Source organism: Pseudorca crassidens, chromosome 11, assembly GCF_039906515.1.
Source record: "Pseudorca crassidens isolate mPseCra1 chromosome 11, mPseCra1.hap1, whole genome shotgun sequence".
Taxonomy (NCBI): Eukaryota; Metazoa; Chordata; class Mammalia; order Artiodactyla; family Delphinidae; genus Pseudorca; species Pseudorca crassidens.
Window position 1 is genome coordinate 86,968,084 of NC_090306.1, and position 24,418 is coordinate 86,992,501.

The following is a 24,418-nucleotide window of genomic DNA, read 5'->3' on the forward strand; positions in this document are numbered from 1 at the left end:
CATTCAGATTTCATGGATTAATAAGAATGCTAAAGGCAATGGGGCTTTGAAAGGCTATTGTCACTTTAAAAATGCATGCATAATATGAAGCCTTAGAGCCAGACTGCTTTGGTTCAAGTCCCCGTCCTAACCACTTTGTCTCCCATTGTTTTGGGGGTGGCTTAATAGTCAATATTGAACTACTAACCTTTGTTCTTCTTCTCTTCTTAGAATCTCTACTACCAAGAGGAAAGTCAGCCCTGAGACCCTTTCCACAGGTAAGTGATGTAACATGGTAGAAAAAACTATGTGTTCTAAAAGACTAAGCCTTAGGTGAAGTTAGAAGATCCAGGGTATAGACAAAATATTTCTGGGAAACAATGAGAAAGAACATGGCTTCTTCTTGTTGTACCAGACAAAAGAAAGATTCCCTAGAGCTGAGAGGAGAGAGGTTATATGCAGGAGAGCTGATGAAAGCAGAGCATCTAGAGGGTCCTGGATAGAAGGCCCCTGCTCCCTATTCTCCAGGTTTACAGTTGGGGAGGTGTCAGACTTTAGAGATTCTTGGAGACAGGATGGCTAGGGTGACTTGGACATTCTTCCCTTGGTATGCAAGAAGATAGAGCCATGCCAGTCTCACAGAGAGTCATATTTCTTGGCATGGCATGAAAGCAGGAGAAAAAAGAAGACTGTTGCATTCTTAGCATGGTATGGAAAAAGCAGAGGGAACTGCAGATCTTGAAGTGGCCATTTAGATAGGAATGAGGACAACTTCTTACTAAGCTGTATGGAGATGATTGAACATCAGTTGGGGTAGTGGATGTCTCAGTGGATATCTGTGTAGAGAGGTGATTGCATCACTAGATCTTCTCTGTTCCCTTCCCCACCAATATCTTGTTACTTTGTAAACTCCCCAGAGCTTAAACACAACTAAACAGAAGAGAAATGTAGCTGCAATTCCATATTTATAAAATTATACTGCTATCCTGATGAATTTATGTATTCTTATTTATCCAGATGTACCCTATCTAGATGTCCCTAAAGTTTCTGGGTTTTGGTATTCTTTAGTTAATCCTTCTAGAAAATTATATTGTACCCGAATTGTCCAATTTATCAAGCATTTACATGTACTTACATATTCTTTCCCCACCCCTCCAATTTTAATTAATTAATTTTTAAAGCAGGTAATATGTGTACTTGATAAAAAATTCAAAAGTCATCAGCTAGTATACAATGAAAAATAAGTCTCCCTCCTCCCCTTGCCCCTCAGTCCTACCACTGCTATCAGTTTTTTTGTTTCCTGTGACATCATGTGTACATATTTTCATATGTATATATAATCTAAAAACAGACCCACAGTCATATTTTACACACAGCTCTGTACCTTGCCTTATCCATATAATAAGATGTCTTGGATATTATTCCATAGCTGTGTTTGACATTCCATTGTAGAGATGCTCCATGATTTGTTTAAGCAATCTCTACTGATGGGAATTTAGCTTGTTTCCAGATTTTTGTTATTATGAGTAGTGTTACAATGAATTGTTTGTGCATAATTCTTTGCACATTATTTGAATATACCTGAATACTAATTCTAGAAGACAATATAGGAATGACAATTATGTGCACTTAAAATTTTTACATTCCTCAGTGGCTCTCATACAGATTATACCAAGTGAAATTCCCACCTCAATGTATGATTGCCTGATTCCTCTTATTATCAAACATAAATTTTTTTCTCATATGATAAATGAAAATTAGTATCTCACTGTAGTTTTTCTTTTTATTAAAAAATTAATTTGTATTTTCTTCTGTTCTTCTTCTACTCCTTTTTCTGTTATCTGTTTATGACCTTTGCTCACTCTTCTTATTGATTTTTTTGTATTCTTTATACATTATATGAAATTAACCCTTTGTAATTTGTATTGTGAATGTTTCCTTTCAGTTTATTGTTTGTACTTTATGTTGTTTATTTCTTTAGGCAACTTAGACTTTTTATTCATATATAGTTGAATTCATCAATCTTTTTTCTATGGTTTTAGTCAGACCTTTCCTACTCAAGAGATTTTCTTTTTAAACCTCATGCTTTCCCTAGTATTTTTTTTGTTTTTATTTTTATGTTTAAATCTTACTGTTATAAAGAGAAAAGCAGGCTGTTAATTGCCATCCTGATATTCCATTTATAACTTTTACATTAAATTATGTTCCTGATGAATCGTGTGCAGTGGAATAAGGTTCTGCTTTGTACCTTCAAAGTAATGTTAGAATCAGTTGTTTTATTTAATCGCAAAAATAAATTCTGCAAGAAAGAAAGTCTTAAATATATTTTTTCATTCTTCAAAAGAAGCCATCCAGTCTGGTTTAGTTAATTGTAACAAGATTGGAGTTGGGAGAAGGTCAGAGGGAGTGCTTAACTATTGTAAACTTAGTGAGCAAATGCAAACTATGACAAACATGGTTTACAGTTTTATGTGAACAAAGACAATTCTCTAGGGCCAACATTGTAAAAAATGTAGTTTCCTATAACAAGAATTTATATTCTCAACATTTTACAAATCAACAGTCCTTGAAATTATTAAAAACAAACCTTTGAATATTATAGGAAAGCTGTCTTACTCTGTAAACTTAGGCAGAAATTCCACTTTAAGATAACATGATACAGAATAAGTATAGCTTTAATTTAAATTTTATGGTAACTGGTATATAAATATTCCCTAAACTCCTTCATTACCTAGCTAAAACAAAGGGTAATGGCTAGCTCAATGCTTTGCATTCTTAAAAGCACTTATGTTAACAACTCCAAGTTTCTCATTAAATAACATTGAAACACATAGCTATCACTACAACTATTATTGTAATCAAGGCTGAATCAAAGACCTTGGGCACAGATTAATGTACTTTAACTGGTAACAAATAATGAACTTAAGCTATATGACATTGCAAAAGATGGCACTTTGAATTTAAATTTAACAATTGTTGAAAACTCTTGCAAGAATACTTCCCGTTGTCATGCCTACTAATTTTTAATCATTCTTAAACTTTTTAAAAATTGAATTTTTAATTACACAACAACATATGAATACATTCACTTTTGGAAACAGTAAATCCCTTTGCCTCTACTCCTTCACCTGTTTTTCTCTCCTCAAAACCCCAGCCTCAGACTGTTATGAGTTTGGTGCTTATGCTTCTAGAGACTTATTTACTTCTTCACTCAGCAGTATGCTTTTCAGATCTATTGAGGTTGAAACCTTTAGATCTTGTTAGTTTCTTTCAACTGTTTCATAGTGTTCCATCAAATACGTGCATACACAATCATATTCCTTTATCAATAGACATGTTCTTTTCTTTCAGTTTTCCATTATTATGAATAAAATTGCAGTTAATATGCTTGTAAATGTCTCCTTATGCCTCAATGATGATTTTCTTCTTAGGAGAGAGTCCTCAAGTTGGAATTTTGAGGTTATAGTGTATGAGCATTTTGACTTTTAATAGATACTGTCAAATTCCTCTGAAGTGGCTTGTACTAATTCATGCTTCCATCAGCAGTGTATGAGAATAACTGATATCCCCACAATCTTTTCAACACTTGTTTTTTTCAAACTTTATAATTATTGCTAATTTGGTGAGTATGAATTAGTATCTTATTATTTTATTTTATTTATTTTTTTTTGCGGTACACGGGCCTCTCACTCTTGTGGCCTCTCCCGTTGCGGAGCACAGGCTCCGGACGCGCAGGCTCAGTGGCCATGGCTCATGGGCCCAGACGCTCCGTGGCATGTGGGATCTTCCCGGACCAGGGCACGAACCCGTGTCCCCTGCATCAGCAGGCAGACTCTCAACCACTGTGCCACCAGGGAAGCCCAGTATCTTATTAGTTTAATTTGCATCGTGATGATTACTGCTGAGTTGATTATCCTTTTTTATGTATATTGGCCATTCAGGTTTCTTTATATGTGAGTTACCTGTTCATATCCTTTGCCCATTTTACTCTTGGACTCCTTTTCAATCTCAATTTTTAATGTCTTATAGGATTGTTAGAATTCTTTGTTTTTCCAGATATTAATCTCTTTCATATTATTTGTGTTGCAACTCTTTTATCCAGACCTATTGTTTATTATAGTTTTTAAAATGTGTATCTGTTGTCATCTCTGGAAAATTGTCATCTGTTTCTTCAAATATTGTCTTTGTTATATATCTCTTTTCTCCTTCTCCAATCAAATTAATCTTTGCCCTCTCTATTTTCTTTTGTCTCTCTACTTGTATCTCACATTTTCTGTATGTCTCTTTTTCACTATGCTGCATTTTGGGTGAATTTTTAAGGTTTGTTTTCCTGTTCAGTAATTCTCTCTTTTGCTTTATTCAGTCTGTTGCTAGATATATCTAACTTAATTTTTTAAATTAGATATTATATTTTCATTTTTTTTCATATCTTGTAGGTCACATTTTATAGTTTCTACTTCCCTTCAGATATTTTCAGTCTTGACCTTATTTCTTCAAACGTTGCAAACCTATTTTTTTATATAATCTTTGCCTTATTCCAATATGTGATATTTTTGTGGATCTCTTTTTGCTGGCTGTTTGTGTTTCTGTTCTCACTCGTGGTATCATATTTCTTTGTGGGCTTGGTTATTTTTGACTATGTACTATCAATTGTCCTTGAAATATTATTTGTATGAATTCCCTAAGGCTTAGGGTGAAGCTGTCTCCTCTAGTCAGGATTTGCATTTGTTTCTGTCAGATCTCCAGAGGCATAAACAGTCCAGGACCACTTTAAACTAAATTTTAAATTAGCTTGAAGTTTTCTGTACTACCCTGTTGATATGAGTTAAGGCTAAAAATCTATGCAAGAGCTCACTGGTGGTTACCATTTTTAAGAGGTAGGTTTTTCTTATTCTATTTTTCTCTCTCTACTTTGCTCAGCATGAAATCCCACCCTCCTCAAGTTCCCTGTGTGTGGGTTATGGTTAGGAAGGTACATTTACTTACTTCAGAGTTTCAGTTTAATATGCTTATTTTCTACTTGGTTTCTCAGGTCAGGTGGAGTGTGGCCTTTGACTTATATTCTCCACACCCCTTGATGTCATCTAAATTGCAGCTCCATCTTACCTGGATCAGCAGATGTCCTCAGAGTTCTCAAGCTTATCCACCTCGTAAGTGATTTTTTTCCCCCTGCAGTGTTGTTGCTGTTTTAATTTCTACTTCTAGTAATGTATAAGGTATTTATATAACATTACTTACTTCATTATAGCTTTTCTTTATTTTTCCACTTCTCTTTTGTCTCAGTAGTTAGTTGTTTTTAAGTCATGTTTCTTTATATACTTATAGAATCTATGATTTTTGTGGTTTTATTGGCTATTACTTCCTGGTATAAATCTTTTATGAAAATGATTTTATCTCTATTATTAATCACTATACTTATATCTTTCCTTGTTTTCAGAATCTTTGTATTGGTCCATTGTGATTTGATTTGTTTTCCAAAATTTTAATAGTCATTTAAAAAACTTAGATAACAATAAACATTTAAATGGTGAATTCCATTCAAAAGCATTAGCCAAGGAAATGAATGTAAACACCTACTATACAATAAAAGATAAAGTAGTTGAACTAAAGCATTCAAACATGCAAACAATTTTTATTTTTAACCTAAACATCAGGAAGAAGCTACTTAAGCCTTAGCCCTTTATTTGTACACAAGCATTTTTGTTTGTTTTTTAAAATTTATTTATTTATTTGGCTACGTTGGGTCTTCCTTGCTCTGTGCAGGCGCTCTCTCGTTGTGGTGAGTGGGGGCCACTTCGTGCTGCAGTGCGTGGGCTTCTCATTGCGGTGGACTCTCCCGTTGCAGAGCACGGGCTCTAGGCACGTGGGCTTCAGTAGTTGTGGCACGCGGGCTCAGTAGTTGTGGCTTGCGGGCTCTAGAGAGCAGGCTCAGTAGTTGTGGCGCAAGGACCCAGCTGCTCTGAGGCATGTGGGATCTTCCCGAGCAGCCAACCACTTCCCAACCACTGTGCCACCAGGGAAGTCCCTGTACACAAGCATTTTTAACAGCATATATAAACGTGAGAAGTCATTTGGATCAAAAAAGACGTCAGAAGTGAAAATTCCTAAGGCAAGCCTTAGGAATGTGGATGTTTAGATGTTTTCTGCCCCTCTAATTAATTCTTATTCATTAAAAGAAGTAGAGAAATGTGTATAAATGAGAAAGATTAAAGCAAAATAGAGACATGGATATACCTGTTGATACCACTTTAAGAAGAATAAATTCCTTCTGAAAGTACTTGTGAATATCCAGTCAGTAGAAAAATGCATTCAGAAAACATTTATTGAACTTACAATGTGTTCGACACTGTGTTAGAACTTGGGGTGCAAAATTTTTATTCTTGAGAAGCTCAGAGTCTCATTGGGGGCTGATAAGCACAAACATTAAATAAATACTTATACCATTTATCTTATATCTTGGGATGTACAGAAGAAAATGAATCATCTGTATATACACAAGGAAGTCAGTCACAAAGATAACATTTGTGTGAAATATTTTGCCCTTTTCGTTTCCTGTGGAACCCAGAAGCCATCAGGATTCCTGAAATTATAAACCAGAACTCAGATATTCCAATAATTGCACATCAAGTGCCTACTAGTAGCTAAACATCTGCTACACAATAGCATACAAAAATCTGGAAGGTAATAAAAATGGTGCAAATGGGTTCCCCATTTCTTTTCCAAGAAAAACCTCCTAATGGGCTGCTGATGAGCTAATCAGGTCAAGTGTTCTCTGAGTTGCCCTCTTTATACAGAGTCAGCAAGCATAACATTTTGTTAACCTATTGACACAGAAGAAATTTGTTTTCCATCTGACCTTTTACAGTAACTACTCAAAATTACTTTCTCTTCAGCTAACAAAGTTAATGAATAAATTATCCAAGTTTAACACTCAGACAGTAATGTTTAAAATTTTTGTTGTTACTCCTGATCATTTTGTTTTCTCTTTCAGCCATTACTTCTTTCCTTAGGAAAAAATATAATTTTTACTGAGAATTTGCATCTTTGTTTTAGAGAGTAATACTCTTGAACTATTTGGAACCAGTTATTTTGCAGATATTACATTCATATATGTTGAAATGGTCACACGGTAATTTTTTAATGCATAGAAATTCTATTCATTAAAAATTTGTAACCATTTGTATAAAATAGAGTGAAAGTTTAACTTTGGGCTACTATTTCCTATGGAAATAGTTATTAAAACAAAAATATAGAGGGCATTTTAAACCTGGGAATAAACTCTTTTCCAAAATGGAAAAGCAAATTGTGGGTCGTTGCTACATTCTTTATTAAATCTTGATTCTAAGAATCTCTACTCACCAAAATTTTGTTAAATATAGTCTTTCAAATTACTAAAAATTTCTTCAAAATACTAGCACTTTATTTCAAATTATCCTGAAGTCCAGCCTTTTATCTGTTTCAAAATGATCTTTCCCTAAATAGGCCCAAATTGGAAGTTTACTCTAGTAAATAATTTTTTAATCATTTGCTATATTTATTACAGCTTCAAAGGTGGTCATCCAATTCAATCCCTAAGGTAAGCCTTCTTTCACTCTTGAGTGATTGGACCAATTTTAAGTACTTCTTAGAGAATGAGATATATATATTTCCTCTGCAGACTATCCTAACATTTACTATTCTAAGAATATTATTTAAGTATTATTAAATCCATTCACCTCTCCAGTTTTCAGAGAGGAAATCAAGCTTGTTCACATTACATTTATCATGAATATGCTACAGGCTATTAACATCGTTTTCCACAAATGTAAGCAGATAGTATTATTATTTTACACTTGTTAGAAAACTTCTATAGACTTGAAAGAACCAAGAGCATTTTAGATTGTCATCAGCAAGTGGCCATTGTTCCTTTTGGAAGATGTTCCTGGTCACTGAAAAGTGTATTGTTTTAACCACAGCTCATTAAACTGGGTTCAGAGACCCACAAATTATACCACCAGCAGCATTTCTTTCAGTTGAATATGTTAAGTGTGTTTTTATTCTCTATATGTTTGATTAACTACCTTGTACAGCGTTATAATGAAATAAGTTAAAAATCATTAAATGTTCTTTTAATAGAGAAGTAACGCATTTGAAGCAGACAGTAATGCTTAAATAATAACAATTTTTTGTTATTAAATACGCTTATAAAATACTTCTCCTAAGATTTAACTTAATTTGGGGGCATGTTGAGTGAAGTCTCCGTTATTTTAATTATTTATAGACTAAAGTACCAGACAGTCATAATATCTCTTTGTTTCTTTTAAAGCAGAAAAACATAGGCCTTGCATGGAAATTCTTAAGAAATGTCAAAGAGCTAGTCCTGTTGGAAAGGTTAGTAGTTATAGAAAAATATTTCAAAAGCATGAATGCAGCAGTTTTAAACATGGTTTAGTGCCCAGAATAACTTGTTGGTTTTGTTTTTCATTTTTAACATAAATATCAACTGCCACTGTATAATTGAGTCACAAACACATTTTGAATTCAGGAATTTTTATACTGAAATATTTCCCTGTGAACAAATCCCATGTCACCAAACAAAGATTTTGTTACTGTTTGTGTGTTTTAAAAGAGAGAAAGCCTTGTATTACATAATACTCCGTCGGGTATTTTATGTATCTATGTACTTTCTTATTCCACCCCCCTGGTCATTTTTGTGTTCCTCAGAATATCTAGGACAGCATTTTTGCATGCTTGCATATACATAAGATATAGCATAGTGGTTAAAAACTTGGATTCTGCAGCCAGACTTCCTGGGTTCAAGTCTTGTTCTATAATTTTTAGCTCTATAACCTTCGCAATTCACTCAAACCTGTTGTGCTTCAGTTTTCTCATCTATAAACTGGGAGTTGCATTAAGTGTTTGTGGATTGAATGAATTAACACATGTAAATCACTTAAAATAGTAGCTGGCACATAGCAAATTCTTAGTAAATGTTAGCTATTATTTTTTAACAAGTATTTATCAAGCACTTATTACATTGATACTGTGCTAGAAATTCTAGGGATGCCACAACAAACAAGATAGTCATATTTACTCTTCTTATAGAATTTACAGTTTAGTGGAAGATTCAGTCAAATACACAGGTTGTTATAATACAGTACAAAAACTACTATGGTGGGGTGGGGTAGGGTGCCACAGTTGCCTAACGGGGGACCCCTTACCCAGACTAAGGAGATGAGGAAAGTTTTTCTGGACTAAGTGACGTCTAAGCTAAGATCTGAAGGATGGGTATGGGTTTGCCATGTGCTAGTGGACAGGGTGGAGGAATAGAGTATCAAGTAGGCCTATTATGAGAAATTTCTTCAGGGGAGAGAACATGGCACATTTAAGGACTTAAGGAGGCTTGGTCAAATGTACTATACAGGTCAGGGCAGGGGTAGTGGGTGGTGCACAAGGCCACTTTATTCTGAGAAGAACAAGGAGTCACTGAAGAGAAGAGGAGGGTGTCATGTTCAGATTTTAGTTTCTTAAAGATCCCTCTAATTCCAGTGTAGATCGTGTATTAGAGTGAATTAAAAGTGGATACAGGGAGGTCAGTTAAAATGCCAGTAGAGCATGCAGGAGAGAGATGTTGGAGGCTTGGAACTAGAGTGGTAATAGTGAAAATAAAGAGAACTTGAGAGATCTGAGAGACATTTATGGGGAGAGAATCAGGAGGCTGTGGTAATAGTAGGGTGCTGGATGTGGAGCAAACGGGAGAAAGAAGACCTAAAGATGGACTCTCAGGTTTCTTGCTTGAACGTGTGAATGGTACCATTCGCTAAGACAGGAAACACTCACTGCAGTGGATGGACAATGGTTGTTGTTGCCACTCAGCATATATTCTTGGTAATTATGTCCCAATTTTCAACCAGGAGTAGGCCCCTCCTCAATTTCAATCCATGTGTTCCTAGATGGAATTGACTTTACCTCCATTTCCAGGAGTGGAGCACATGATCCAGGCAGAGCCAATCAGTGTATCCCATTCTTCTAGACACATTTCAAGATACATTACAGCAACTCAGCTGTTAACAGTCAGCATGAATCTCAGAGCTTTTGTGGGACCTATTGAAAAAGACATAGACATGGAAATTCGCAGAGCTACTGTAGTTATCTTGAACCCGCTAAGGGTATGTCTATCTGAGAATGGAGCCAACACAATGTAAGGCAAAGCCCACAGAGGGAAGCAAAATCCTGATGATATCCTTTAAGTACCGAATCCAGCCATTCCTGAAGCTATCCTATCCCTTGGACTTTTTCATTTATGGGCAACTAGTATGTTGTCTTTGGGCTTAAGCCAGAGGGGTTGGGTTTTTTTTTTTTAATATATATTCAAAAACTGATAAAGATAAGAAACCATATAGGAAATAACTAGTTGAGGGGAAAGATGCTGAGTTTAGTCTTGGTTATGTTGAGTTGGAGGTGTTTGTGAGGCATCGTAGTAGAGTGGAGATGTCCAGTAGGAAATATGTTTAGGAAGTTAGTGATACCTGATAGAGTCTTTGGTAAAGATTTTTAGAAGGCCATGTGGCAATTCATACAAAAGAAATCTCAAAAAAAGTGGTCACATTAGTTGACTTTCTAGTAGAACCAGCTAGACCCAAAGAGTTTGAAGGAGATAATTCTTCAGTTTCAGTTTCTTTAATGATTATTGATCTATTCAGGGTTTATACTTCTGTGATATTTTGATATAATAAGAAATATATATTTAGTCTTCACCTTTGGTTCCTGGCACAGAGCTCCTAAAACCTTTGTAATTTCCTAAGTGAGGGGGGTGCTAGGAGCATCTTTTGTTCTAATATTTGGTCTTTGACCCGATTCCTGACATAGAGCTCCTAAATCCCTTGGAATTTCCTAGATAGTAAGACCACCTTTTGTTCTAACAAGGCAACTCTTAGAGGCTTCTGGATGAGGGCCATTCACCAAAAGACCAAGCCATGATTAGAAGCTTGGAACTTTTAGTTTCACCTCTCATCCTCTGGAGAGGGGAATGAAGCTAGAGACTGAGTTAATTATTGATCATGCCTATGTGATGAAGCCTTTGCAAACATCTCTAAAGCAGGGGGTTTGGAGAGCTTCTAGTTTTGTGAACAAGAACACATAGAGGTTCTGGGAGGGTGGTGTGCCCAAAGAAGGCACAGAAACTCCATACCCATTCTCATATGCCTTGCCTTATGTACCTCTTCATCTGGCTATTCATCTGTATCCTTTGTCATATCCTTTATAATAAATTGGTAAATGTTAAGTATTTCTGTGAGTTATGTGAGCTGTCATAGTAAATTATAGAAGGAAGGTGTCATGGGAATTCCTCATTTGTAGTCAAGTCTGCCAGAAGTATGGGTAACCTGGGAACATACTACTTGAGACTGGTATGTGAAGTGGAAAGCAGTCTCGTGAGACTGAGCCCTTAACCTATGGGATCTGATGCTAACTCAAGGTAGACAATGTCAGAATTGAGTTGAATTGCAGAATACCCAGTTAGTATTCATCAGAAAACTGAACTGAATTGTTGTGGGAGAAAAACCTAAACATTTGGTCACAGAGCTGTCGAAAATGTTGTGTGTGTGTGGTTTTCCTTTTCAACTTCTAGATCCAACATTTACAATGTCCATTTTGTCTCCAATTTACCAGTTGTGGTAAACTGAATAATTGGCTTCCCCAAAGATGTCCATATTCTAATTCCTGGAACCTGTGAATGTTAACCTCATATGGCAAAAGGCACTTTGACAATGTGATTAAGTTAAGGATGTTGAGATGGGGAGATTATCCTGGATTATCCAGGTGGGTCCAATGTAATCATACAGGTCCTCACAAGAGAGAAGGCCATGGATGATGGAAACAGAGATTGAGATGATGCACTTGGAAGATGGAGAAAGGGGCCACAAACTATGGGACACAGGTAGCCTCTAAAAGCTAGAAAAGGCAAGGAAAAAGATTCTGTCTTAAGGCCTCCAGAAAGAACAAGGCCCTACCAACACCTTTACCCTGTGAAACTGATTTCAGACTTCTGGCCTCAAAAACTATGAGAGAATAAATAAATTTATGTTGTTTTAAGCCATCAGATTTGTTGTGACTTGTTACAGCAGCCATAGGAAACTAATACATCAGTGTAATGTTGTACATAAAGATTTAACAGTTTTATTAAGATATAATTCACTATCATAAAATTCATCCATTAAAAGTGTAAAATTCACAGATATGTACAACCATCACTGCAGTCAATTTTAGAACATTTTCATTGCCACAAAAAGATGTCTGTGCACTTTAGCTATCAACTCCCTATTCCTCCATCCCCCATAGCTCTAAGCAACTACTAGTCTATTTTCTGTCTATGTAGATTTTCCTGGACATTTTGTATAAACAGAATCACACAACATGTGGTCTTTTTGACTGACAAAATGTTTTCAGGTTTCATCCATGTTATAACGTGTATCAGTACTTCATTTCTTTTTAAAGATGAATATTATTCCATTGTATTGATATACCAATATCAATACATTATATGTCTTCTTTCTAAAGAAGCTGAGAGAAGAAATGAAAGTGTGTGTGTGTGAGTGTGTGTGTGTGTGTATGTATGAGAACTCTCATGAGAGAGAACAAGTTATTTATATGTAGTATATTGTATCTATATATGTATATATCTTTTGTAATATTAGCCTTCTTATTTATGATTTCTGGTTTTCATCATTTGTTCATCTGGGGTCATTTTCTTAGCCCAATAGAGCTTTGCTCCCACTTATCTCCTTTGTTCTGTTATTGGCAAATATATTACATTTCCATTATGTTATAGGTTCAACAACACATTGTATACATCTTGTTTCATACAATTACTTTTTTAAAATTTATTTTTAATTGAAGTATAGTTGAATTACAGCGTTGTGTTAATTACTGCTGTACAGCAAAGTGACTCAGTTATATATATATATACATTCTTTTTCATATTCTTTTCCGTTATGGTTTATCACAGGATATTGAATATAGTTCTGTGTGCTATATAGTAGGACCTTGTTGTTTATCCATTCTATATATACCAGTTTGCATCTGCTAGTCCCAAACTCCCAATTCAACCCTCTCCCACCCTCCACTCCCTTGGCAACCACCAGTCTATTCTATATGTCCCTGATTCTGTTTCTATTTCATAGATAGGCTCATTTGTGTCATATTTCAGATTCCACATATAAGTGATATCATATGATATTTGTCTTTCTCTTTCTGACTTACTTCACTTAGTATGATAATCTCTAGTTGTATCCATGTTGCTACAAATGGCATTAATTCGTCTTTTTATGGGTGAGTAGTATTCCATTGTATATATGTACCACATCTTTATCCATTCATCTGTTGATGGACATTTAGATTGTTTCCATGTCTTTGCTATTGTGAATAGTGCTGCTATGAACACAGAGGTGCATATATCTTTTTGAATTACAGGTTTGTCTGGATATACACCCAGGAGTGGGATTGCTGGATCATACAGTAGTTCTATTTTTAGTTTTCTGAGGAACCTCCATACTGTTTTCCACTGTGACTGCACCAACTTACATTCCCACCAACAGTGTAGGAAGGTTCACTTTTCTCCACACCCTCTCCAGCATTTGTTATCTGTAGTTGTTTAATGATGGCCATTCTGACCGGCGTGAGGTGGTACCTCACTGTAGTTTTGATTTGCATTTCATACAGTTACTTTTAGAAACAGTTAAAAGAGGAGAAGAAATATGCTGCCTTTTGTAATTACATAGTTACATTTATTGGTACTCTGTTTTTTCATATAAATTTGAATTACTGTCGGGGGCCAGTTGTTTGCATTCTAAACTTCTTTTAGTATTTTGTGTAAGGTGGGTCTGCTAGCAACAACTTCTGTTTTAGTTTATTGGGAAATGTCTTTATTTTGCCTTGTATTTGTTGGCTATAGCAATAATATTCTTGGTTGATAGTTTTTTTTTCCCTTTGTGCACTCTGGATAAGTTATCCCACTGCTTTTTGGCCTCAAATGATTCTGCTGAGAAGTCAGCTGTTCATCTTATTGCAGTTCCCTGAATTATTTTTCTTGCTGCAGTCAACATCTTCTCCTAATCTTTGGCTTTCATCATTTTTACTATCATGTGTATGTTTGTAGATCTCTTTGCATTTATCCCACTTGGACCTCATTAACCTTCCTATATGTGTAGATTAATATTTCAATAAATTTAGGACCTTTTCAGCCACTGTTTTTTGAATATATTTTCTGCTTTTCTCTCTCTCCTCTCCTGGTTTTCCTGTTACATATATGTTGGTATATTCAAGGATTCCCCATACATCTCTAAAGCTCTGTTCATTTCTTCTCCATACTTCCTTATGTTATTTGGATTGCATAATCACTATCAATCAGTCTTTAAGTTTGCTGATTCCCTCTTCTTCCAGTTCAAATTTACTATTGAGCCCCTCTGGTGACTTTTTTTTTTAACATTTTTATTGGAGTATAATTGCTTTACAATGGTGTGTTAGTTTCTGCTTTAAAACAAAGAGAATCAGCTATACATATACATATATCCCCATATCTTCTCCCTCTTGCATCTCCCTCCCACCCTCCCTATCCCATCCCTCTAGATGGTCACAAAGCACTATGCAGCTGCTTCCCACTAGCTATCTATTTTATACTTGGTAGTATATGTAAGTCCCTGCCACTCTCTCACTTCATCCCAGCTTACCCTTCCCCCTCCCCATGTCCTTAAGTCCATTCTCTACATCTGCGTCTTTATTCCTGTCCTGCCCCTAGGTTCATCAGAACCATTTTTAAATTTTTTTTAGATTCCATATATATGTCTTAGCATGCGGTATTTGTTTTTCTCTTTCTGACTTACTTCACTCTGTATGACAGTATCTAGGTCCATCCACCTCACTACAAATAACTCAGTTTCGTTTCTTTTTATGGCTGAGTAATATTCCATTGTATATATGTGCCACATCTTTATCCATTCATCTTTCGATGGACACTTAGATTGCTTCCATGTCCTGGCTATTGTAAACAGTGCTGCAATGAACATTGTGGTACATATCTCTTTTTTTAATTATGGTTTTCTCAGGGTATATGCCCAGTAGTGGGATTGCTGGGTTGTATGGTAGTTCAATTTTTACTTTTTAAGGAACCTCCATACTGTTCTCTATAGTGGCTGTATCAATTTACATTCCCACCAACAGTGCAAGAGTGTTCCCTTTTCTCCACACCCTCTCCAGCATTTATTGTTTGTAGATTTTTTGATGATGGACATTCTGACTGATGTGAGGTGATACCTCATTGTAGTTTTGATTTGCATTTCTCTAATGATTAGTGACGTTGAGCATTCTTTCATGAATTTGTTGGCAATCTGTATGTCTTCTTTAGAGAAATGTCTATTTAGGTCTTCTGCCCATTTTTGGATTGGGTTGTTTGTCTTTTTCATATTGAGCTGCATGAGCTGCTTGTAAATTTTGGAGATAAATCCTTCGTTGGTTGCTTCATTTGAAAATATTTTCTCCCATTCTGAGGGTTGTCTTTTTGTCTAGTTTATGGTTTCCATTGCTGTGCAAAAGCTTTTAAGTTTCTTTAGGTCCCATTTGTTTATTTTTGTTTTAATTTCCATTTCTCTAGGAGGTGGATCAAAAAGGATCTTGCTGTGATTTATGTCATAGAGTGTTCTGCCTATGTTTTCCTCTAAGAGTTTGATAGTGTCTTGCTTTACATTTAGGTCTTTAATCCATTTTGAGTTTATTTTTGTATATGGTGTTAGGGAGTGTTCTAATTTCATTCTTTTACATGTAGCTGTCCAGTTTTCCCAGCACCACTTACTGAAGAGGCTGCCTTTTCTCCATCATGTCTTCTTGCCTCCTTTATCAAAAATAAGGTGACCACATGTGCGTGCGTTTATCTCTGGGCTGTCTATCCTGTTCCACTGATCTATATTTCTGTTTTTGTGCAAGTACCAGACTGTCTTGATTACTGTAGCTTTGTAGTATAGTCAGAAGTCAGGGAGCCTGATTCCTCTAACTCCGTTTTTCATTCTCAACATTGCTTTGGCTATTCGGGGCCTTTTGTGTTTCCATACAAATTGTGAAATTTTTTGTTCTAGTTCTGTGAAAAATGCCCTTGGTAGTTTGATAGGGATTGCATTGAATCTGTAGATTGCCTTGGGTAGTATAGTCATTTTCACAATGCTGATACTTCCAATCTAAGAACATGGTATATCTCTCCATCTGTTTCTATCATCTTTAATTTCTTTCATCAGTGTCTTATAGTTTTCTGCATACAGCTCTTTGGTCTCCTTAGGTAGGTTTATTGCTAGGTATTTTATTCATTTTGCTGCAATGGTAAATGGGAGTGTTTCCTTAATTTCTCTTTCAGTTTTTTCATCATTAGTGTATAGGAATGCAAGAGATTTCTGTGCATTAATTTTGTATCCTGCTACTTTACCAAATTCATTGATTAGCTTTAGTAGTTTTCTGGTAGAGTCTTTAGGATCCTCTATGTATAGTATCATGTTATCTGAAAACAGTGACAGCTTTACTTGTTCTTTTCCAATTTGGATTCCTTTTATTTCTTTTTCTTCTCTGTTTGCTGTGGCTAAAACTTCCAAAACTATGTTGAATAAGAGTGGTGAGAGTGGACAACATTGTTCCTGGTCTTGCTCCTGGTCTTAGGGGAAATGATTTCAGTTTTCCACCATTGAGAACGATGTTGGCTGTGGGTTTGTCATATATGGCCTTTATTATGTTGAGGTAAGTTCCCTCTATGCCTACTTTCTGGAGGGTTTTTCTCATAAATGGGTGTTGAATTTTGTCAAAAGCTTTTTCTGCATCTATTGAGATGATCATATGGTTTTTATCCTTCAATTTGTTAATATGGTGTATCACATTGATTGATTTGCGTATATTGAAGAATCTTTGCATTCCTGAGGTAAACCCCACTTGCTCAGAGTGTGTGATCCGTTTAATGTGCTGTTGAATTCTGTTTGCTAGTATTTTGTTGAGGATTTTTACATCTATGTTCATCAGTAATATTGGCCTGTAGTTTTCTTTCTTCGTGACATCTTTGTCTGGCTTTGGTATCAGGGTGATGGTGGCCTCGTAGAATGAGTTTGGGACTCTTCCTCCCTCTGCTATATTTTGGAAGAGTTTGAGAAGGGTGGGTGTTAGCTCTTTAAATGTTTGATAGAATTCGCCTGCAAAGCCATCTGGTCCTGGGCTTTTGTTCGTTGGAAGATTTTTAATCAGAGTCTCAATTTCAGTTCCTGTGATTGGTCTGTTTATATTTTCTGTTGCTTCTGGTTCAGTCTCGGAAGGTGGTGCTTTTCTAAGAATTTGTCCATTTCTTCCAGGTTGTCCATTTTATTGGCATATAGTTGCTTGTAGTAATCTCTCATGATCCTTTGTATTTCTGCAGTGTCAGTTGTTACATCTCCTTTTTTATTTCTTATTCTATTGATTTTAGTCTTCTCCCTTTTTTTCTTGATGAGTCTGGCTAATGGTGTATCAATTTTGTTTATCTTCTCAAAGAACCAGCTTTTAGTTTTACTGATCTTTGCTATTGTTTCCTTCATTTCTTTTTCATTTATTTCTGATCTGATCTTTATGATTTCTTTCCTTCTGCTAACTTTGGGATTTTTTTGTTCTTCTTTCTCTAATTGCTTTAGGTGTAAGGTTAGGCTGTTTATTTGAGATGTTTCTTGTTTCTTGAGGTAGGATTTTATTGCTATAAACTTCACTCATAGAACTGCTTTTGTTGCATCCCATAGCTTTTGGGTTGTCATGTTTTCATTGTCATTTGTTTCTAGGTATTTTTTGATTTCCTCTTTGATTTCTTCAATGATCTCTTGGGTTTTAAGTAGTGTATTGTTTATTCTCCATATGTTTGTATTTTTTACAGATTTTTTCCTGTAATTGATATCTAGTATCACAGAGTGGTGGTCGGAAAAGATACTTGATATGATTTCAATTTTCTTAAATTTACTAAGGCTTGATTTGTGACCCAGTATATAGTCTATCCTGGAGAATGTTCCATGAGCACTTGAGAAGAAAGTGTATTCTGTTGTTTTTGGATGGAATGTCCTATAAATATCATTTAAGTCCATCTTGTTTAATGTGTCATTTAAAGCTTGTGTTTCTTTATGTATTTTCATTTTGGATGATCTGTGCATTGGTGAAAGTGGGGTGTTAAAGTCCCCTACTATGAATGTGTTACCTCGATTTCCCCTTTTATCGTTGTTAGCTTTTGCCTTATGTATTTGTTTTTGTTTTTGCGGTACGCGGGCCTCTCACTGTTGTGGCCTCTCCCATTGCGGAGCACAGGCTCCGGATGCGCAGGCTCTGGACGCGCAGGCCCAGCGGCCATGGCTCACGGGCCCAGCCCCTCCACGGCATGTGGGATCTTCCCGGACTGGGGCACGAACCCATTTCCCCTGCATCGGCAGGCGGACTCTCAACCACTGCGCCACCAGGGAAGCCCTTGCCTTATGTATTGATGTGCTTCTATGTTGGGTGCATAAATATTTACAATTGTTATATCTTCTTCTTGGATTGATCCCTTGATCATTATGTAGTGTCCTTCTATGTCTCTTTTAATAGTCTTTAGTTTAAAGTCTATTTTGTCTGATATGAGAATTGCTACTCCAGTTTTCTTTTGATTTCCATTTGCACGGAATATTTTTTTTCCATCCCCTTACTTTCCGTCTGTATGTGTCCCTAGGTCTGAAGTGGGTCTCTTATAGAAAGCATATATACGGGTCTTGTTTTTGTATACATTCAGCCAGTCTATGTCTTTTGATGGAGCATTTAATCCATTTACATTTAAGGTAATTATCAATGTGTATGTTCCTTTTACCATTTTCTTAATTGTTTTGGGTTTGTTATTGTTGGCCTTTTCCTTCTCTTGTGTTTCCTGCCCAGAGAAATTCCTTTAGCCTTTGTTCTAAAGCTGGTTTGGTGGTGCTGAATTCCCTTAGCTTTTTCTTGTTGTAAAGGTTTTAATTTCTCCATCGTATCTGAATGAGATCCTAGCTGGGTAGAGTAATCTTGGTTGTAGGTTTTTCCCTTTCATCACTTTAAATGTGTCCTGCCACTCCCTTCTGGCTTGCAGAGTTTCTGCTGAAAGATCAGCTGTTAACTTTATGGGGAATCCATTGTATGTTATTTGTTGTTTTTCTCTTGCTGCTTTTAATATTTTTTCTTTGTATTTAATTATTAACAGTTTGATTAGTATGTGTCTTGGCATGTTTCTCTTTGGATTTATCCTGTATGGGACTCTCTGTGCTTCCTGGACTTGATTAACTATTTCCTTTCCCATATTAGGGAACTTTTAAACTATAATCTCTTCAAATATTTTCTCATACCCTTTCTTTTTCTCTTCTTCTTCTGGAACCCCTATAATTCGAATGTTGGTGTGTTAAATGTTGTCCCAGAGGTCTCTGAGACTGTCCACAATTCTTTTCATTCTTTTTTCTTTATTCTGCTCTGTGGTAGTTATTTCCACTGTTTTATCTTCCAGGTCACGTATCCGTTCTTCTGCATCAGTTATTCTGCTATTCATTCCTTCTACAGAATTTTTAATTTCATTTATTGTGTTGTTCATCTTTGTTTGCTCTTTAGTTCTTCTAGGTCCTTGTTAAATGTTTCTTGTATTTTCTCCATTCTATTTCCAAGATTTTGGATCATCTTTCCTATCATTATTCTGAATTCTTTTTCAGGTAGACTGCCTATTTCCTCTTCATTTTTTTGGTCTGGTGGTTGTTTACCTTGCTGTTTCATCTGCTGTGTGTTTCTCTGTCTTCTCATTTTGCTTAACTTACTGTGCTTGCGGTCTCCTTTTCTCAGGCTGCAGGTTCATGGTCCCTGTTGTTTTTGGTGTCTGCCCCCAGTGGGTAAGGTTGGTTCAGTGGGTTGTGTAGGCTTCCTGGTGGAGGGCACAGGTGCCTGTGTTCTGGTGGATGAGGCTGGATCTTGTCTTTCTGGTGTGCAGGACTGCGTCCAGTGGTGTGTTTTTGTTTGTCTGTGACCTTATGATTTTAGGCAGCCTCTCTGCTAATGAATGGGTTTGTGTTCCTGTCTTGCTAGTTGTTTGGCATAGGGTGTCCAGCACTGGAGATTGCTGGTCGTTGAGTGCAGCTTGGTCTTAGCATTGAGATGGAGATCTCTTTGAGAGCTTTCGCCATTTAATATTACGTGGGGCTGGGAGGTCTCTAGTGGACCAATGTCCTGAACTCAGCTCTTCCACCTCAGAGGCACAGACCTGACACCCAGCCAGAGCACCAAGACCCTGTCAGCCACATAGCTCAGAAGAAAAAAAGAAATAAAGAAAGAAAAAAATAAAATAAAAAAGTTATTAAAATAAAAAATTATCAAAAATAAAAAAATTAAAAAGTAATAAAAAGAAAGAAAGCAACCAAACCACAAACCAAATCCACCCATGATAACAAGCGCTAAAAACTATACTTAAAAGAAAAAAAGTAACCCCCCCCAAACCCCCCCCCAAAACGGACAGACAGAACCCTAGGACAAATGGTAAAAGCCAAGCTATATAGACAAAATCACACAAAGAAGCACACACACACACTCACAAAAAGAGTAAAAGGAAAAATATATATATCGTTGCTCCCAAAGTCCACCGCCTCAATTTTGGGATGATTCATTGTCTATTCAGGTATCCCACAGATGCAGGGTACATCAAGATGATTGTGGAGATTTAATCCCCTGCTTCTGAGGCTGCTGGGAGAGATTTCCCTTTCTCTTCTTCTTTCGCACAGCTCCTGGGGTTCATCTTTGGATTTGGCCCCGCCTCTGTGTGTAGGTCACCTTAGGGCGTCTGTTCTTTGCTCAGACAGGACTGGGTTAATGTCGCAGCTGATTAGGAAGCTCTGGCTCACTCAGGTCGGGGCGGGGGGGCGGGGCCGTGGCGCGGGGGAGGGACGGAATCAGAATGCAGGGTGAACCTTCAGCGGCAGAGGCCGGCTTACGTTGCAACAGCCTGAGGCGCGCCATGTGTTCTCCCGGGGAAGTTGTCCCTGGATCACGGGACCCTGGCAGTAGCGGGCTGCACAGGCTCCCTGGAGGGGAGGTGTGGACTGTGACCTGTGCTTGCACACAGCGTTCTTGGTGGCTGCAGCAGCAGCCTTAGCGTCTCACGCCCGTCTCTGGGGTCTGCGCTGATAGCCGCGGCTCGCGCCCAACTCTGGAGCTCGTTTAGGCGGTGCTCTGAATCCCCTCTCCTTGCACACCCCGGAACAAGGGTCTCTCGCCTCTTAGGCAGGTCCAGACCTTTTTGCTGATTCCCTCCCGTCTAGCCGTGGCGCACTAGCCCCTTCAAGCTGTGTTCACGCAGCCAACCCCAGTCCTCTCCCTGGGATCCGAGGGAAGCCTGAGCCTCAGCTCCCAGTCCCCGCCCGCCCCGGCGGGGGAGCCAGACTAGCCTCTCGGGCTGGTGAGTGCCGGTTGGCACCGATCCTCCGTGTGGGAATCTCTCCGCTTTGCCCTCCGCACCCCTGTTGCTGTGGTCTCCTCCGTGGCTCCGAAGCTTCCCCCCTCCGCCACCCGCTGTCTCCACCCGCGAAGGGGCTTCTAGTGTGTGGAAACCTTGCCTCCTTCACAGCTCCCTCCCAGAGATGCAGGTCCCGTCCCTATTCTTTTGTCTCTGTTTTTTCTTTATTCTTTTGCCCTACGGGGTATGTGGGGAGTTTCTTGCCTTTTGGGAGGTCTGAGTTCTTCTTCCAGCGTTTAGTAGGTGTTCTGTAGGAGTTGTTCCACATGTAGATGTATTTCTGATGTATTTGTGGAAAGGAAGGTGATCTCCACATCTTACTCTTCCGCCATCTTGAAGGTTTCACCCCTCTGGTGAATTTTTCACTTCAGTTGTGCATTTCAAGACCAGAATTTCCATTTGGTTATTTAAAATAATTTCTATCTCCTTACTGATATTTTCTTTTGGATGTGACATTGTTATCATACCTTTCTTTACTTTTTAAATCATAAAGTCTGTTAGTTATTAGAAAGTGTTTATAATGGCTACTTTGAAGATTTTTTCTGTTAAATTTGACTTCTGTTTTTTCTCACAGGCAGTTTCTGTTACCTACTTTTTTTTTCAGTGCATGAGTCATTCTTTCCTGTTTCTTTGCTTGTCTCATAATTTTGTTGTTAGAAACTGGACATTTTAGATAATATATTGTAACAATTCTGGTCCTTACCCTTCAGAACTTATTATTATTTGCTTGTTTACTTATTTATTGACTGACTATATTATTTTAGTGAAATATGTCTCTCTTTCTGCAGTATGGAGCCACTGATGTTGCTCCTAAAGGGCTACAACTTGGGTATGCCCACAGTCACCCTGGGAAGACAGTGGATTTGGCAGTGCTTTTTTGGTCTATATCTTTCCTTGGTCATACCCAGCTGTTAAACTCCACCAATTGCTGGCTGATTACTCTATTTCAACAGTGCCTTGGGACATAGATTGCTCTAAAAACTGACCCAATAACATTTGGGCTCCTTTGAAAGGATAGTTCCTGAGGTCAGTGTTTGAGATATGTTCTGACCCCAGGAAGGTTCCTTCCAGCTGTCTGTTTTCCTATTTCTTTCTAACAAACCATCCAACTTACATTTTAGCCTATATCTCCAATGAATCTATCAATTCCCTTCCAATTGCTTTTTATCACACCTCAATTGTCTTTGAGAGTGCCTTTAGCCTTGAACTTCTCCATGCTCTGTTGGAAATGAAGTCAATTCCTTTGGGAACAAATTCCGAGTCCTCTGTTTTACAGCTTGATTTTCTCTCTGGGCAGAATCTCTGAGCCACAGCTCTAGTGCTGGGGACAGGGACAGTGGCACACCTCTCTACGTGACACTCCCACTTTAGGAGCTGAGCTCTTGGTGGAGAGGAGGCAACAGCCCCAGTTCTCCTTGGCTTTCCTCTCCTGGTGTTGGGACCTCCATACCATGAGCCAGGGAAAGGGCAACTGGGGCCCCAATATTCTCAGTGGCACAAAGGTAGAACCTCCATTCCATGAGTGGGGGCTGGGTAGAAGAAAAGAGCCCCCATCTCAACCATATTTCAGAAAAGGTGGCAGATCTTCCAGCTTCAAGGAGACACATCTAATTTCTGGCATCAGAGTCAAGGCAGAGTAGGCATGACTGGTCTATAAAATGAGTTAGCATTCTGCATAGTTCTTAGACTCAGGAAGTGGGATTCCCCAGAGGACAGCTACTAAACTTTCTGATAATCTGAGTAGATAGATCTTAGTGTTACATTGAAACTTCTTTCTAAGATGATTAAGACTGTTCTACACTCTCTTCCATTAAGTACCTCTCTTTTAGTAATTACTAATAGATTATTGTTCACATCTCAAACTTGGCAGGACAAAACCAGTTATAAAAGGTTGCTGGTTCTCTTTGATTTCCATAACTTCTTACCCGCTTGCTACTAGAATTCTCATATCCTAATTTGGAAGACTTGTTGATATGCATAGCTCTTTACCTATTTTCTAGTGTATTCCACTCTTTTATTTCATATGGATTCTGATTGCCTTACAATGAATTTCCTTGTCCCACTAGCTTGTATCACTGTGGAGTTCAGAAATGTAAGCCCCTAGAGCTCTACCCATCTATCTCTATTCCCAGTTTAATTATGCTACAGAGAATGGTAGCACTATCTGATTGGGGAGGGAGTGAAACATCCCAGGCTGTCTTATACATCAACTCTGAATCAACCAAGGCCAGCCAAGTGAAACTTTAAAGGTAAAAACCTGGACTGGATAGATGGTTTTGTTATATATTTTTGTCTATATGCCTCTGCAAATTGTGTATAGGTTTTATCTGCCATTTGGCTGGTAGACTTTTTTATAGGATTCAGATCATAGATGAACACTACTTGTTTCCAGGACTATTGAAACTTTACCTTACTCAATGGGTTTTAATTAGTGTTTCTATAGTAGGAGAAGGAGGTGAAAAAGAGAGATTGCTAGCTTTCTACCATAACTATAAAGTTTAGATTTGGATACTCTTCTATCGCAGAGATCTTAATGTTCCTCCAAATTTCCCAATAGTCTTATAGTTGGGTTGAGTCATATAACCAATTATGGACAATGGGCAATGGGTAGAAAGGACCTGTGTTTTAGATGAAGCTTAGAAGAACCCACAGCTCTCTTTTTCTTTGCTCTGTTGACCAAGAAGGCCATTAGAATCTCCATTATACTGGATCCCTGGAACAGACACCCTGTTGACCCAAGTGATTGGAGCTCCCTGACAAATAGTGTGAGCCACAATGAACTTTTTTTTTTTTACAAGCTAATGAGACTTTTGGGGTGGTTTGTTACTACAGTTGCTTATCTAGATTAGTGTGTCTTCTTTCTATATACCTAAACTCAGATTCCATCAAAAAGTTGATGGCAAAATAAAAATCTCTCCAGATGGCTTGGTAGTTTCGCAA

At 37.5% G+C, this 24,418-nt stretch overlaps 1 long non-coding RNA gene across 1 annotated transcript; it reads left to right on the top strand.

Moving 5' to 3' along the window:
* The first annotated feature begins 209 nt into the window (after positions 1-209).
* On the top strand, positions 210-7,562 carry LOC137202997 (uncharacterized). Its single transcript, XR_010932838.1, has 3 exons — positions 210-257; positions 5,012-5,129; positions 7,523-7,562. It is a non-coding gene; the product is annotated as an uncharacterized lncRNA (long non-coding RNA).
* The last annotated feature ends 16,856 nt before the right edge of the window (positions 7,563-24,418 follow it).